This window comes from Anolis carolinensis, chromosome 2 (genome assembly GCF_035594765.1).
Source record: "Anolis carolinensis isolate JA03-04 chromosome 2, rAnoCar3.1.pri, whole genome shotgun sequence".
Taxonomy (NCBI): domain Eukaryota; kingdom Metazoa; phylum Chordata; class Lepidosauria; order Squamata; family Dactyloidae; genus Anolis; species Anolis carolinensis.
This window is the reverse complement of record NC_085842.1, coordinates 171,415,166-171,432,161: the sequence shown is the minus strand read 5'-3', so window position 1 is coordinate 171,432,161 and position 16,996 is coordinate 171,415,166. Positions and strand designations below refer to the sequence as shown.

Sequence of the window (16,996 nt, the reverse complement as noted above, 5' to 3'; positions counted from 1 at the left end):
GTCCCTGGTCAAAGTGGTCCCTTGTAAAAAAAAAAAAAAGGTTGGGAACCACTGTGCTAGATGCTTCAAAATCTCAGAGTATTTCTAGTTTCACCCACATTTCAAATTAAAGTTGCTAATTGCTATCTCGAAACAAAAAAATTGAGAGAGGTGCTTATAATTTATTGGTAAATTGTAGATATTTCAACATTTGATTGAACATTTTTGATTGTTGCCCAGATTGCAGTGCCCAGTTTCAAGCTGACATCCTAAACAAGATTCTTTCTAGAAGGGGAAAAAAGAAGGAAGCCTGTCATAAATAATCCAAAAATACTTTTATAGAAGGGGTTACTAAGCAGGAGAGAGTTCTCTAAGATTGTACCACTAAGATTCCTGAGCCTTAAGAGAGAGAAAAACAGAAGAAAACAGGCTAAGCTATGACCCTGCTGCTGACATTGATGTGATTAAAAAAGAATGGGAAATGGGATATAGCTTTTTGAAGTACTGCTGGTTAGGGTTTCTGGTATTAAAAAATGGAAAACAGGATACGCCACCAATTCCTTTTGCAGTATTAGCTACAAGCAGTACAGCTTACACTTCAGCCAATATAACAAAGAATTGCCTCCCCCTGCTCATAAGAATTTTTAAAAAATGTAATAGGAAGGGAAAGGAAAATAAAACATTTGGAGAGCAGCAGCTCCTTTTCTGGATAATTAATCAGACCAGGTTAGCCTCCTTGTTGTTTTGATGTTCCTTCTGAGAAGCTGGGAATGTAACTTCCCATTGACCCTTAGTCTTCTGGTTGAGGGAGTCATGATGTGCTGCCTATTAGTTCTCCAGCTAGACTGAAAACCCGGATCACTCTATAAATGAGGGAGAGGAGGAGGGGAAATAAAGATGCTCCCACCAGGTGACTACGACATTGGAAGCCCTGTTAATTTTCTCAGGGGCCCAGAGATAACTCTGCATCTGGCAGATCAACTCACATGAGGGTTTAATGCAGCTATAAGGACCAGCCAGTAATCTTAATAATAGCAGATGATGGTTAATATCTCCATGAGCATAACATTTCACTAACATATCTCAATGGAGCATCTGCTGAGTGGAGCAGCTGCAGAGCATGACGAACGTGTGAGGGTATATGTGTGGGTGCATGAGAAAGGCATGATTCAAAAGGGCAACGTCCATCTACAAAAAAAAAAAGATATGACTTGGAAGAAGAGGTGGGCTTAAAAAGGCATGAACACTTTCATGGGATACATTTCAGGAATTATCTTGTTTTGCAATTCCTTGGAGTGCATTGATTGTGTGGAAAGGGTTAGGTTGCGCGACTGCAGCAGTGTGAGCCAGTGCCCTAATGTTTTGCTCTTGATCTGTGGTGCTCAACCTCTGGGTCCCCAGATGTTTTGGCCTTCAACTCCCAGAAATCCTAACAGTGGTAAACTAGCTAGGATTTCTGGGAGTTGTAGGCCAAAACACCTGGGGACCCACAGGTTGAGAACCACTGCTCTAGATAGTCAAGGTTAATAAAGTTTCAAAAGGCTATTTCGGAGTGTTTTGTGCAGGAAGAAATGGCTCACTTGAAGCCTGGACTGGGCACACTCCCCAAACACACACGGCTCAATATAGCTCTTGCTTTGTTTGTACTTTATAATGTGAATGCAGTGCCGACTAAGATGCTTGTTCACATTACATATGTCTCCCATTCACTTTTGGCTCTCTGTGTGGTGGACCATATGGTAACATTAAAAAGTGTAAGAGAACTACATCTCTAGATAATTAGATGGTAATGAAAGACTTTTCACATGAGACTGCTAAAGCACAGTTACAGCAGGAGAAAAGCGCCTTTGGGTGGGACTTTACTGCACAATATCATGTCTCCCTGGAATCTCATTGCGTTTGAATCTGGATTGGATTGTCTCTTTTCACTGGCAGAAAAAACCCATCCACGAATCCAATATCATTGATCTTCTGCCGCTTTTCCTTGCACAATAGTTTCTGTCTACTGCAGTCCCAATATTGAGAAGCGGAGTATATGGAGGATTTATTATTTCTAATCTTTGAGAGCCATTCTGAAAGAATTTTTTCTGAATACTAGGATCTTAATTATTTAAATACACCCTTGAGGAAATCCAAAAATAAATTATTTAAGCCTCCTGTCCTGGGGCAACTTGACCAGGAAAACAGTGAATCTGTTGCTTCGAACAATATACGAGGGCTATCCAGAAAGTAGATTACATTTTGGAATTAAAAATGAACAAAGTATAGGAGAAAACATTTACCATATGCAGTTGAAAGCCACACCCAAATACCACATCTCACGTAGTCGCCATTCAAATCTAGGCACTTACCATAGCGATGAACGAGCTTTGCCACTCCTTCCCCACTAAATTCTGCCACTTGCTTCCTCAACCAGCCAGTCACCCCTTCCCGCAGCTGCACAGCATCGCCAAAACACTGCATTGCCAGCCATGCCCCCATTGTTGGAAACAAGTGGTTGAGGAAGCAAGCGGCAGAATTTAGTGGGCAAAGCTCTTTTATCGCTATGATAAGTGCCTAGATTTGAATGGCGACTATGTGAAATGAGATATTTGGGTATGGCTTTCAATTGCATATGGTAAATGTTTTCTCCTATACTTCGTTCATTTTTAATTCCAAAACGTAATCTATTTTCTGGATAGCCCTTGTAGTAAAGAGCAGCTGTTGAGAGGTTCTAGAGTAGTGGTTCTCAACCTTCCTTAATATAGTTCCTCATGTTGTGGTGACCCTCAACAATAAAATTATTTTTGTTGCTACTTCATAGTTGTAATTTTTCTATTGTTATGAATCGTAATGTAAATATCTGATATGCAGGATGTATTTTCATTCACTGGACCAAATTTGGTACAAATTTGAATACTGGTGGGGTTGGAGGGAAGGATTGATTTTGTCAATTGGGAGTTGTAGTTGCTGGGATTAATAGTTCACCTACAATTAAAGAGCATTCTGAACTCCACCAACAATGGAATTGAACCAAACTTGATACACAGAACTCCAACAGAAAATACTGGAAGGGTTTGATGAGCATTGACCTTGGGTTTTGGAGTTGTAATTCACCTATATCCAGAGAGCACTGTGGACTCAAAGAGTGATAGGTCTGGACCAAACTTGGCACAAATACTCAATATACCCAAATGTGAACACCGGTGGAATTTGGGGGAAATAGACCTTGACATTTGGGAGTTGTAGTTGCTGGGATTTATAGTTCACCTACAATCAGAGAGCCCCTTGAACCCCACCAACGATAGAATTGGGCCAAACTTCCCACACAGAACCCCCATGACCAACAGAAAATACTGGATTTGGGAGGAATTGACAGTGATTTAGGGGAGATGTAGTTCACCAACCTCCAGAGAGCACTGTGAATTAATATATATATTCTGATGGTCTTTGGCAACCCCTCTAACACCTTTCTTGCGAGCCACGCAGGGGTCCCGACCCCCAGGTTGAGAAACACTGTTCTAGAACAAATCAAGCTTGAGCGCTACCTAGAAGGCAAAATAACTAAACTGAGCTGTCATATTTTGGCTATATCAAGAGGAGAGAAGACTCACTGTGAAATATGATAATGGTTGTAGTGGAGGGCAGTAAGAAAAAGGGATGTTCGCATTTTATATGGAGAGACTTAGTCAAGGAAGTCACAGCCTTGAGTGTGTGAGACCTGGAAGCAGAGCTGTTGAGAATAGGGTGACCTGGAGGTCTCTCATTCATAGGGTTGCCATGAGTGAAAGTTGACTTGTAGCTGATAGATGGACATACCCCACATCCTGGATTTGAACCACTGACCTTTTGGTCAGCAGTCCTGCCAGCACAAGGGTTTCACCCATTGCTCCAACAACGGCTCCTTGGAGTCATTTTTGAGATGAGGGCTAGAAGACATGCAGTTGTTCATCTCAACTAAAATAGAGTCCCATTCAGTCAGTGTAACTTGCACAAGTGTTGAATCATTTGGGGTGGTGTGGTATAATTGCCTTTCTGTGAAGAAGATTCATTATGCATAAGCCATCCTGGAAAGAGCTTGGAGGGATGAATCACGGAGCCATTCAGCAAGGGGACAGCTGCTGGCTTTCTACCTTTTCCTTCTGCTTATCTGGATTCAGATCAGTTCTTGGTGAAATGAGTTCTCTTTAAATTATGCGAGGGCACAAGTCATAGATGCTGCTTCAAAACATGGAAAGAGGGGACATGAAAAAAGCAATTTTTCAGCTTTTGCTGTCCATGCCAAACAATTCTGATACCTCTTTAGATAATGGTTTATCAAACTTGGAAGTGTTAACTCTTTAAAAAACGACCATTCAGAGAATCTGCTAGCCAGGCATAGCCAGTGGGGTCGCCAGTGGCGTATTCTGCTGATCTCACTGGCTAAGTTCAGCTTGAAAAGAAAAACAAAATGCAAGTTGAACAGTGGTGTGAATTAATTCTTACTTTCCCAACCTTTTCTACATACAGCATCCCTTTCCGGATGCAAGAGAGTGCTAGCCTTATTTCCAGTGTTGAAACTCAATTCCACTTGCAATCAAGAAATTAATTATCTCTTCACAGCAGGTGGCCAGGTACATCTGGTCCTCCAGGGATTGCTAGACTACAATTTCCACCATCCCTCATCAGTGCTGGATGAGGTTTATTTATTATTTATTTATTTCCAACATTTATATCCCACCCTTCGCACCCGAAGGGACTCAGGCGGCGTACAAAATTGGCAACAATTCGATGCCTACACATAATTAAAACAACAATAAAAATCCAATAAAACAATTAAAACAATATAAAGATATAAAACATATTATTAAAATCCATTCTTCCAAAATCCTTGTGCTGTGGCCGTAAATCAGTCTGGGTCGCCTTTATCATTTAATCTTCGAAAGCCTGGGCACATAGCCATGTTTTCAGGGCTTTTCTAAAACTCAAAAGGGTTGGGGCTTGCCGTATTTCTCTGGGGAGGGTGTTCCACAGCCGGGGAGCCACCACCGAGAAGGCCCTGTCCCTCGTCCCCACCAGCCGCGCCTGTGAGGCAGGCGGGACCGAGAGCAGGGCCTCACCAGATGACCTTAGGGATCTTCCTGGCTCATAGGAGGAGATACGTTCGGACAAGTAGATTGGGCCAGAACCGTTGATGGAAGTTACAGTTCAATAGCCACATCTTGAACTCACAGAAGTTGCCTACTTTGTTTTAGGCTGTAGATCAGCGTTTCTCAATCTGGGGGTCAGGACCCATGGGAGGTAGTAAGGGGGTTTCAGAGGGGCTGCCAAAGACCCTCAGCAAACACATATTTCTGATGGTCTTAGGGACCCCTTTGGCAGAGAAGGCTGAAGATCTCTCTGCTTGTCCTTCTTTTTTGGAAACAGACAGCAAATCCTCCCACCAAAAGCCCTCCTCCTGCTGTGATTGGCCAGGCTGTTTTGTTTGAATTCACAGCGCTCTCCACATGTACATTTCCCTTAAATGACTGTCAATTCCTCCCAAATCCCTCCAGTATTTTCTGTTGACCATGGGGTTTTGTGTAGGTTGTTTGGCCCAATTCTGTCACGGGTGGGGTTCAAAGGGCTCTTTGATTGAATTGTAAATCAAACTGTAACTTTGATTAAACTTTGAGTGAACTGTAAATCCCTGCAACTACAACTCCCAAAGGTCAAGGTCTATTTTCCCCAAACTCCACCACTGTTCACATTTGGGCATATTGAGTATTCATGCCAACTTTTTCCAGGTCCATCATTGTTTGATTCAAAGTGCTGGCTTCAGCCTATAAAGCTCTAAACGGTTCCAGCCCAGCTTGCTTGTCTGAACGTGTCTCCTGCTATGACCTACCACGTAATTTAAGATCTTCAGGGGAGGCTCTGCTCTCGGTCCCGCCAGCCTCATTGGTGCGGCTGGTGGGGATGAGAGACAGGGCCTTCTCAGTGGTGGCTCCTTGGCTGTGGAACTCCCTCCTTAGTGACATCTGGCAGGCTCCATCCCTTCTGAGTTTTAGAAATAAAGTGAAGACCTGGCTATGCGAGCAAGCGTCAAAGAATAAATTTTGTTGGCTTTGACTTGGTCTGGACTAAGGTTTATGTACAAGGTTTTGTGGATGAATGGCTCAAATATTTTATATTGTTTTAAATCTGTATTTAACTGCTTATGTTTTATTCTTTTGTATTGTTGTGTGATGGCATCGAATTCTACCAGTTTTGTAAGCCACCCTGAGTCCCTTCGGGTGAGAAGGGTGGGATAGAAATGATGGAAATAAATAAATAAATAATTGTTTGAGTCCACAGTGCTCTCTGGATGTAGATGAACTACAACTCCAAAACTCAAGGTCAGTGTTCACCAGATACTTCCAGTATTTTCTGTTTATCATGGGAGTTCTGTGTGCCAAGTTTGGTTCAATTCTATTGTTAGTGGTTCAGAATGCTCTTTGATTGTAGGTGCATGAATCCCAGCAACTACAACTCCCAAAAGACAAAATCAACCCCTCCAGCCCCACCAGTATTCAAATTTATGCGTATTGGGTATTTGTGCCAAATTTGGTCCAGTGAATGAAAATACACCCTGCATATCCGATATTTATATTACGATTCATAACAGAAGCAAAATTACATTTATGAAATAGCAATGAAAATCATTTTATGGTTGGAGGCCATCACAACATGAGGAACTGTATTAAGGGGTCACAGCATTAAGAAGATAGAAATCCACTGCTGTAGATCAAGATTGAGGGGCATAGTATTCTCCAGATGCAATGAGATTGTAGCTCCAGTAAGTCCTCTTACTCAATAGTGAGAGGAGATGGAAATTGTAGTCTATTGACTTCTGGAGAGCTACATGTTTTGCAAGTCTGCTGAAGACAGGTGATTTTTCTTTCCAAGGTGTTGAAACTAATAAGATTGTTACCAATAATATGTACATGTATCCATGAATGTTTTTCTTCACTCGTGCTTTGAAAGCAAGACGTCTAATAAAAAAAAAAAACGATGTGTGACAACAACTGGTATGGAGAAGATAGCCAACTCTTTTTTATTCCACTGTCAAAACTCTTAAACATGATTCATTCTCATTGTATGTGTTAATCCTATATACAGTAGAGTCTCGCTTATCCAATGTTCTGGATTATCCAACGCAGTCGGCCTCCCACCCAGATCCACAGTTGTTTCTCTAGGCAGCAGGGACTGAACATTTTACAAATTTAACTTCCGACAGTGTTATTACTGTAAGTTCATTTAATGCAATTCTATCTTTATTTGTAGTCAATTTGTTAGTAGCCAATGTTTTTGTAGTCAGTGTTTTCAATACATTGCAGTGTTTTGTTGCTAAATTCGTAAATACAGTAATTGCTACATTACCATGTTTTGAACCGCTTTTTCTGTCATTTGTTGTAAAACATGATGTTTTGGTGCTTAATTTGTAAAATCATAATGTAATTTGACATTTAATAGGCTTTTCCTTAATCCCTCCTTACTATCCAACATTTTTGTTTGTCCAATGTTCTGCCGGTCCATTTATGTTGGATAAGTGAGACTCTACTGTAATAATAATGATTCAATTTTTAGAATTTTCAATTTTTACATGCCCAAAACGATTGCATCCCTGTTCAAGGAAAAGGTATGGGCAGGCACAAAACAAATATTTATGTTTAGGCAAGAAGGCTTAAGAGAGTGTGTAGGGAAATATTACAGTGGGCCAAAGGAGGATTGAACATATTCAGAGAGTACAATTCTAAGTGACTGAGGCAGATGGAAAACTGGATGAGAGTCAGAATTGAATGGGCCACCCAAGAAGACAGGATGCATGAGTTGAAACACCAAATCAGACCGTCCTATATTGCTGCAATTATTCCTTTTTTATGCCCTGAAGATTCACTACTCTAGATTTGCTGTGATTCCACAGTTTAATCTAAAACCCAATGTGGTGTAGTGATTTACGCACTGTACTAGGACTTGAGTAGATCAGATTCAAAATCCCTGCTTGGCCAAGGAAACCCACTGGATGACTTTCAGCAAGTCAGACCATCCCTGCTTCAGAGGAGGACAGAATACCCTGTGATAGATTAACCATAAATCAGAGCCAATTTGAAGGAACATCATCCTCATCCTCTAGCAATGGTAGAAATTTATTTAATTTTTTTTCCATGTTAGGAGCGACTTGAGAAACTGGAAGTCACTTCTGGTGTGAGAGAATTGGGCGTCTGCAAGGAAGTTACCTAGGGGATGCCCATATGTTTTGATGTTTTTTATCATCCTTGTGGGAGGCTTCTCTCATGTCCCTGCATGGAGCTGGAGCTGATAGAGGGAGCTCATCTGTGCTTTCCCCAGGTTGGATTCGAACGGGCAACCTTCAGGTCAGCAATCCAACCTTCAAGTCATCAGTCCAGCTGGCACAAGGGTTTAACTCACTGCACCATTGGGGGTTAACACGGTGAGGTTTGGAAACCAAGTTCTATGCTACTCTAATACTCTTAGTATTAAAACATGGCTAAATAAGTAATAATCTGAATGAATAATCAGCATCCTTTGGTCACACATGAAAGCTCTTTTTCACATTTGGTTGTTTGCTTCGGCTTTGCCTGCCTTTTTGGCTTTCTTGATCATAGCGTTGGCTGTATTTTTATTGTGGTTGGTTAAAAATGCATTTGATGTGGGGACATCTGTTTTATGGCATTTCACGGGCCTGTAGGGTGCATTGTGTCCTCTGGGGTTAGTGGTTGTATGGACACTCTGGTGAGCTTTGATGGAGCAGTCAGAGGGTTGTGTTTAATTCAAAGCTTCTGCAGATTCTGTCTTATTAACCTTTAGCACATATATTCTCTGTGCTGCTCTATAGACATAGGGAAGTATTCTGTTCAGTCTTAAAGTGAAGAAGGCCACTTGTTGCTGTTCCTCACAATCCTGAGCAGGTATGGGCAAACTTTGGGTGCGCCAGGTGTTTTGGACTTCAACTCCCACAATTCCTAACAGCCGGTAAGCTGTCTGAGATTTCTGGGAGTTGGTGTCCAAAGCACTTGGAGGGCCAAAGTTTGCCCATGCCTGATTCAGAGGCATTGGAATTGCAGTTTCCCTTACTCCTTGTTACTGTAGAAATGCAAAAAGGTAGATTAAAGGCAGTTCGAAGCCACAAGTTGGGGTGAGCTCCCAACTGTCAGCCCTAGCTTCTGCCAGCCTAGCGGTTCGAAAGCATGCAATGTGAGTAGATCAATAGGTACCGCCTTGGCGGGAATGTAAAAGGGCGCACCGTGTAGACATGCAGAAATGCAAGCAATGATTGGAGATTTTTATAGACAACAGTCTCCTTGGCATGGGAAAATGGAACAATAAAAAATAATAATTTATTTGTTTGACCAGTCATATGACCATTTCAAAGTGCAACATAAATAAAAACAAGGCAAAAAGGATGGGGGGACAGGCAGCTGACCATCTGTTTGGGGAAAATGGAACAAGAAAATGGAATCTCTCCATGGGCGGAGTTGAGCATCACCTCCAGGTGCTGGAGATGAAAAAGCGGAAATACTTTTACCTTGCGCTGTGTTATTGTGTGTTGTTGTTCACTGTATAAAAGGCATTGAATGTTTGCCTTATATGTGCATTCTGTAATCCGCTCTTAATCCCTCCGGTGAGATAAACCAGAATATGTATATTATCATTATTATTAAATTAATATGTGTCACACTTTGATTGTTGACCAGATAGGTGGTGCTTTTTAACATGGAAAGCATATTAATAGTTATAACCTGTTTAATCCTTTCAACATACATACCTTCCAAAGTGGGTTGAAATTGGTCCCAGATGAAGAAACTGTGTTTGAATGCGGTATTGTCTTTCTTAGAGACCATTGCAGTGATGACCAAAAAGAATTTGGATCCCTGTCTTTCTTCTAGTGTCCTGTCTTTTTGGTGAGGGTATCTGATGCCGAGACAGCCGTTTTTTCCTAAAATTCCCAGAATTGACACTGTATTTGTGTCTACTGGCTTGAACTTTTTTAGAAACTGTTCACAAACCAGTATCTGATGGCTCATAGATTGGCACTGATTTAGGAAGACACTAGTTTCAGTAGCATTGGGTTGACATATTCTAGCAAGATCCTGCTGTACCTTTGATTTGCAATTGTATGGCAGCAGCACCAAAGTTTGAATAAATCCTTGCTAAACAAGCCCAGTACTACAGAAACTGTGGTCCCTTCCACTAGTCCAGAAGCCATCAGCTTGTAGGTTGTCCCTCAGCCTTTCCAGGATCTTGATTTAACACTTAGCAGAACATCTATATATATAAAAGGGTAATGACATTTCGGCCTAGGACAAAACAACAAAACTACACATCCCAGAAACACTAAACTTGGCAGCACAACCCCTCATCTATGCCTCTATGTTCATACAACAAAAAGAAAAGAAAAATAAAGTCCTAATTAGAGAGAGAGGAATAATTGTTTTTATCCATTGCTGCCAGTTAGAAGGCTAAGCTCTGCCCACTTGGTCTCCTAGCAACCCACTCACCCCAGGGGACAGGCAGAGTTAGGCCTCACTTAGGCCTCTTCCACACTGCCTATAAAATACAGATTATCTGATTTCAACTGGATTATATGGCAGTGTAGACTCAAGGCTATATTACCCATTTATAATGGACTTAATGTCAGAGGAAAACCTTTACCCTTTACCTTAACTACTACCAATTCCTCAATACTTTATTTCCCATACCACCATACTTTGCCACAGCAACACGTGGCTGGGCACAGCTAGTCTTTTATATTTCGTTTTGTACAATGACATACATTTGGTTCCAGGACCCCTTGGGTACCAAATTTTGTGGATTTATTTTACTACATCATATACAATGATGTAGTAAAACATTGTCTCTTATATGGAATGACAAAATTACATTTTGCTTTTTGGAATTTATTTGGGATATTTTCAAGCTGTGATTGGTAGAATCCATGGATGCAGAATCTGTGGATATGGAGGGCCGACTGCAATCTCCTTTTCAGTTCCACTGGATGTATTTAGATTTTATGTTTCCTCTCTTCCCCTGTGTCCTTTTCTCCCACCCTCTGTGCAGCTGTCCCTTTTCCTTCCTTCCTGTCTTTATCTTTCCGCCTCTCCTTTCTGTGGCTGGCAGTCATGGCCCTGCTGCTGCAACTCACAATGTTCAAACCACAATCCTCAGTCTAGTAGAAGACCAAAGTCCTATGGGACTGGGTAGAGCCAGAGGATTTCTATACTGTGTCACTGTGCTGAGTTGTCATTTCACTTTGAAAAGAGAAAGGATTGCTCTTTATTATGTACGATAATTCATTTAAATGTATGCAGATGATAAATGACACTCTGCTTTGAGATGAAGCAGAGTCAAGAAGATTTAAACAAAAAATATGCCAAAACCCGCCTTGCTTGGAAATTGCTGACTTCCTAAATCTGTGTGAAGGTTGTCTGCTCTTGTAACTCAGTAGATTTGGGGCAGTTCTGGGTGCTGATAATCCCATGGTAACGTTTGTTTTAGAAACTGAAGACGGATGCAAAATGAAAATGAGATTTATGGTTCATTTTTCAGTTGTGGGGCAAGCCCAATTTTCTTCTGGTTTTAAATGACAGGCATACATAGAATCATAAAATCATGGGCCATCCAGTCCATCTCCTTGCCAAGAAGCAGGAAAATTGTATTCAAAGCACCCCCAACAAATGGCCATCCAGCCTCTGCTTAAAAGCCTTCAAAGAAGGAGCTTCCACCACACTCCAGGGCAGAGAGTTTCACTGTTGAACAGCTCTCACAGTGAGGAAGTTCTTCCTAATGTTCAGGTGAAAACTCCTTTCCTGTAGTTTGAAGCCATTGTTCTGTGTCCTAATCTCCAGGGCAGCAGAAAACAAACCTGCTCTTTATAATTTCCCCTCACATATTTTTATATGGCCCTCATCATGTCTCCTCCCAGCCTTCTCTTCTGCAGGCTAAACATGCACAACTCTTCAAACCACTCCTCATAGGGCTTGTTCTCCAGACCCTTGATCATTTTAGTCACCCTTCTCTGGACACCTTCCAGCTTGTCAACATCTCCTTTCAATTGTGGTGCCCAGAATTGGACACAGTGTGATTCCAGGTGTGGTCTGACCAAGGCAGAATAGAGGGGTAGCATGACTTCTCTGGATCTAGACACTAGACTCCTATTGATGCAGGCCAAAATCCCATTCGCTTTTTTTGCCGCTGCATGACATTGTTGGTTCATGTTTAACTTGTTGTCCACGAGGACTCCAAGGTCTTTTTCACACGTACTGCTGTCGAGCCAGGTGTCCCCCATTCTGTATCTTTGCATTTCATTTTTTCTGCCTAAATGTTTGAATGACAGCCATACATCTCAGCAAGCGGAATGCTGACTATGTTATCAGTCTTGACTTCTTTCCTCCGTGGCTTTAGTCTGGTCCTCTGTATTGGAAAGAGCAAGATTCTACCTTTGCCTGCTTTTTGAGTTAAAGAGTGGAAATATCATTGTACTTTGAACTCAGTTTGTGGCAAATGAAGTAAGATCAAAGTTGAGGAGCAGAGAAAAGTTGGTACAGTTGGAGACTCTGATGTTGCACACATTTCTGGTTTTCATCTATGAAATGTTGGAGGGTATGCCATACCTGTTTTTGTATGCATTGGTTTAAATGATTTGTATTATTCATAGCAAGTTTACAATTCCCTGTTTGGGAGCCTCTTTTATGCTGGTCTACTTATACAGGAAGCCCAGGAAGATACCTACCGGCCAGATGAGAGTATGAGGAAACCCTTCTTTGCACTTAACCCATAGTTCAGTGGTTCTCAAACCAGTTTACCAGCTGTTAGGATTTGTGGGAGTTGAAGGCCAAAATATTTGGGTACCCACACATTGAGAACCATTGCAGTTAAACATTTGGGTTTGGGGAGAAAAAGCTAAATCTTGCTTCTGTCCAACAGCTGTTGCTCAGTTTGGCAAAAACAGTTGTTCAAGAATTACTGCTGTATTTCCCTGAAAATAAGACCAGATCTTGTATTAATTTTTGCTCCAAAAGACACAGTAGGGCTTATTTTCAGGAGATGTTTTGTTTTTCCACGTATATTTATCTACATTTATTAATGTACAACAATCTATATTTATTCATTTATTATTCCCTTTAAATCTACCATTAAATGAAGTGTTGATTGAAAACTTCTGAGACAGGATTGACAACAAAAATGATGACAGTTAAGAATGATGGTCCACACAAAAGTGACAAAAAAAATGGCAGGCACCAAAGCGAGTGAATTAAGAACGTCTGTTACAACACATGATGTATTGAATAATGAAGATTTATATTAGACACAACCACGTCCCTTTGTTATCAAGTGTGCACATTATTTGTGCATTGTTTCTGTATTCCAGTTGTTGATTTGGCAGTAATTCTTGAGTTCATCTGTTTACATAGGCATTTACCTCTCGTTCAAAGGCACCTGCTTGGGTATTTACAAATGCATAATTATAATTTATATTATCATTTATTTTAAGTATTAATGTCAGAAATATTATGTATTTATATGTTTTAAAGTTATTATTATTATTATTATTATTATTGACACAACAACATAGTATGACACAGCAAACAAGATAGATATGCTGGGTTTCATATTACAAAATCACAAGTCGAACATTTCCCAAGCGTTTAGGACTGTGGGTTGTTGTTGTTTTTATTATTATTATTATTATTATTATTATTATTATTATTATTATTATTATTATTATTACTACTATGATGATGCACATGATGGATGCAGCACATCCATCATATGTTGCAGCAGATGTAAATGTGTCCGTGGCTGACTGTCTTAACTGGGCTTATTTTTGAGGTAGAGCTTATATTACAAGCTTTCTGAAAAATCATGCTAGGACTTATTTTCCATTTAGGGAAAATAGGGTAGATATCTCCTTTGAGCAATGTCTGAAAAAAATGCTTGCTTATGCCTGGTTATGTGCTTTTCCTTCTAATAGTGCTGAGCTTCTTTCACTGCAATTGCTACTTCATTTCTTCTTTCTCCATACCTTTTTGTCACTTTGTTGAGTATTCTCATAACTAGTGAAGTATTCCTTACACGAAAGCTCAGAAAATTGCTTCTGTGAATTTCAAGACTCAGAATCCCCCAGGAATTCTGAATAGTAGTCACACAGACAAGAAGTTTCCAGGGAGTTGCAGACCAAAAAAAGAAAAATTTAGAAGCTATGTAAACTGAAATACCCCCAGGAAGAGTCCTGGTCATCTCAAGTTCTGCTTTATGGGAGACAGGTCTCAGTTTGAAGGCATCCGATATCGGAAGGGCTGCCCAGTAGACATTTCCTTAAATGGTCAAGAAGAGTAGGAAAGGACCTTGACATTGCCTGTTAGCATGTCCTACTAAATTTGATTTAAATTTTCATAATCATTTCATAAATTTCCATGTGTGAACATTTTATGCAAAATTGTTTCTTTTTTGGTCACTAGATACCAGACCACATTTGATCTTGGAAGCTAAGTATGTTCATCAATCTCAGTTAGTCCTTGGATGGCAGACCACCAGTGAATGAATACCAGGTGCTGATGGCTCTATTTCAGAGCAAAACTACCACTGAGTGTTATGTAAAAATTTTTTTGTGAAATTCATAGGATCGCCATAGGCAACGTCAGTGGTTCTCAACCTGGGGTCCCCAAATGTTTTTGGCCTATAACTCCCAGTAATCCCAGCCAGTTTACCAGCTGTTAGGATTTCTGGGAGTTGACAGCCCAAAACATCTGGGGACCCCAGGTTGAGAATCACTGGGCAACGTGAAGGCACACACAGACACAAGGGGCAACCTACTAATGGCTCGAGCTAAAAGGATTTCAGGATAGAGAAATGTGCTTGGCAGATGTCCAGTCTATAGGAAATAGAGAGCATCACTAAGATGAAAGAGATGCTTTGAAAAGTGTGTGTGTCTATTTGCCTGTAAACATGATGCTTTTGAATAGCACAGTCTAAGCAAATGTGGTTGGTGCTATCAACCTTACCTTGCTGTTCTGTGTAATATCAAACTTGTAATATCTAGTCTCATAATCTCAGCTTCTCAAGGCCTGGGATAATCTTGACCTAGCAACCCTAGAAAGGCCTGAAATGGGTCTCCTGATCCAGAGAGCTTGGAAAACCATTGCTTTTAAGGCAGTACTGTGCTGATTTGGTATTCTGACTTTGTCTAAGGCAGCTTCGTGCATCTCCCTCTCGAGAACCAACTCTCAAACTTTTTCTGCATAATTGTATCCCAATCTCCATCAACCTGCCCTGTCCTCTTGCAATCATGGAAGGTTTTTCCAGACTGGTTGACATCAACACGGTCCATATCTAACGGAGAAAATGTTGGCAAGGCTTTGTTAGCTGTGGGAGGAGACCTGTGTTAATCTCTTCATTGCTTTCCCTAGGGTGAAATTTAAAGACTTAGAATTCCATTTTATTCTCCTGTTATCTTGGCTTTAGAAAGGGATCTTGCCATCCATCATAGCCAGATCAGAAGAAGATGCCTTGCTAAGCCCTATGTTGCGGCCTCTCTCTTTTCACTTCCCCCATCCTCTGTCAAATGTATTAAAACCTGTAGAGATGGTGCAAGCGTACCAAATAAAGTCTGGTTATTACACAGCTCCTTGTTTTTACCTTAGTTTCTTCTTCTTTTTTAGTATTAGGCTATAAATACTGTTTCCTTTATGGCCATATTATCTGTAGGAAGAAGAAATGATTCCCTTTACAGTCTTGTCTTGCAGACCTATCGGAAACATAAATTTTGAAGTGCAGGCCCTCAATATAAAAGTCCTTGTAGTGACTTCCCCAGTGAGAACCCTAAAATGGAGAGATCTGTATTGATTGTGCTAAAGAAGATGTTTCTTTAGTTTTCATGCTCAACATGGAGCAGGTCTTTTAAAAAGGCCTGCCAAAATGTCCCTTTCCCCATCCAATAGTGTAAACCACAACAGAGGTAGCGAATGATAGTACGCTCCTGCTGGGAAAATCTATCTCCATTCCAGCTATTGTGGGAGTGGCATCACGGGGATTACATTGAACCCAAGGGGAATTAGGGATTGGGGGGATGGAAAATGATGTCACAGTCCTTGCTAATCAAAGTCCTGAGGATTTGACTCTATGAACCCTACCACAACTACACCACTACCTATGGCGGCGGGAAGGTAACGGTCAGCGCTCCATGCAGTCATGCCGGCCTCATGACCTTGGAGGTGTCTACGGACAACGCCGGCTCTTCGGCTTAGAAAAGGAGATGAGCACCAACCTCCAGAGTCAGACATGACTGGACTTAATGTCAAGGGAAAACCTTTACCTTTATGGGATTTTCATGTGCGTAGTTAGATAGGAAAAGCACTTTTAAGAGTGTTAGATGGGTTTGTGCCCCTGATAAGCAATGACGCATAGAACCCAAATTATGTTCCACCAATGGTAAAAAAAATCTGACAAAAAATTCTCAATACTTTATGGTTTGCTATCCATCTGTGTTACTGCCTAAGTCAGGGAGCTTCATCCTGTGTTATGAATACAGTTGCTGACTCTACTTTTATTCATTTATTTATTTAACCATTTTGGTTTTGTGGTTTATTTTTTCTCTGTTGATTTTTAGGGAGATTGGCTCGTGGGCAATGCGTATAAGGTTGCAGCATAGAAAGAATTGGATGTGCAGCATAGAAAGAACTACACTGTGTCCAGGTCCGTTCATCAAGTGCTCCGCAATGGCTGACTTCTCTGGTTGAATTAGTCTACAGTGCCTTTCATGTTCCTTGATTTGTGTCAGCTATAGCAAAGCACTTGATGAACCAACCTGGACACAGCATATTATTTGAGAACACAGAAATGCTGGACCACTCTAACAACCACCCTGTCAGACTACACAGAGATGCCATTGAAATCCACAAGCATGTGGACAATTTCAACAGAAAGGAGGAAACCATGAAAATGAACAAAATCTGGCTACCAATATTTTAAAAAAACTCTAAAATCAGGACAGTAAACAAAGAACAGCACTCTGAAAAAA

The 16,996-nt window shown here is 40.9% G+C and overlaps 1 protein-coding gene across 5 annotated transcripts in view; it reads left to right on the top strand.

Moving 5' to 3' along the window:
• The window catches only part of arhgef25 (Rho guanine nucleotide exchange factor 25), a 131,710-nt gene that overhangs the window by 66,568 nt on the left and 48,146 nt on the right, over positions 1–16,996 (top strand). The gene's annotated exons all lie outside the window — the stretch shown is intronic.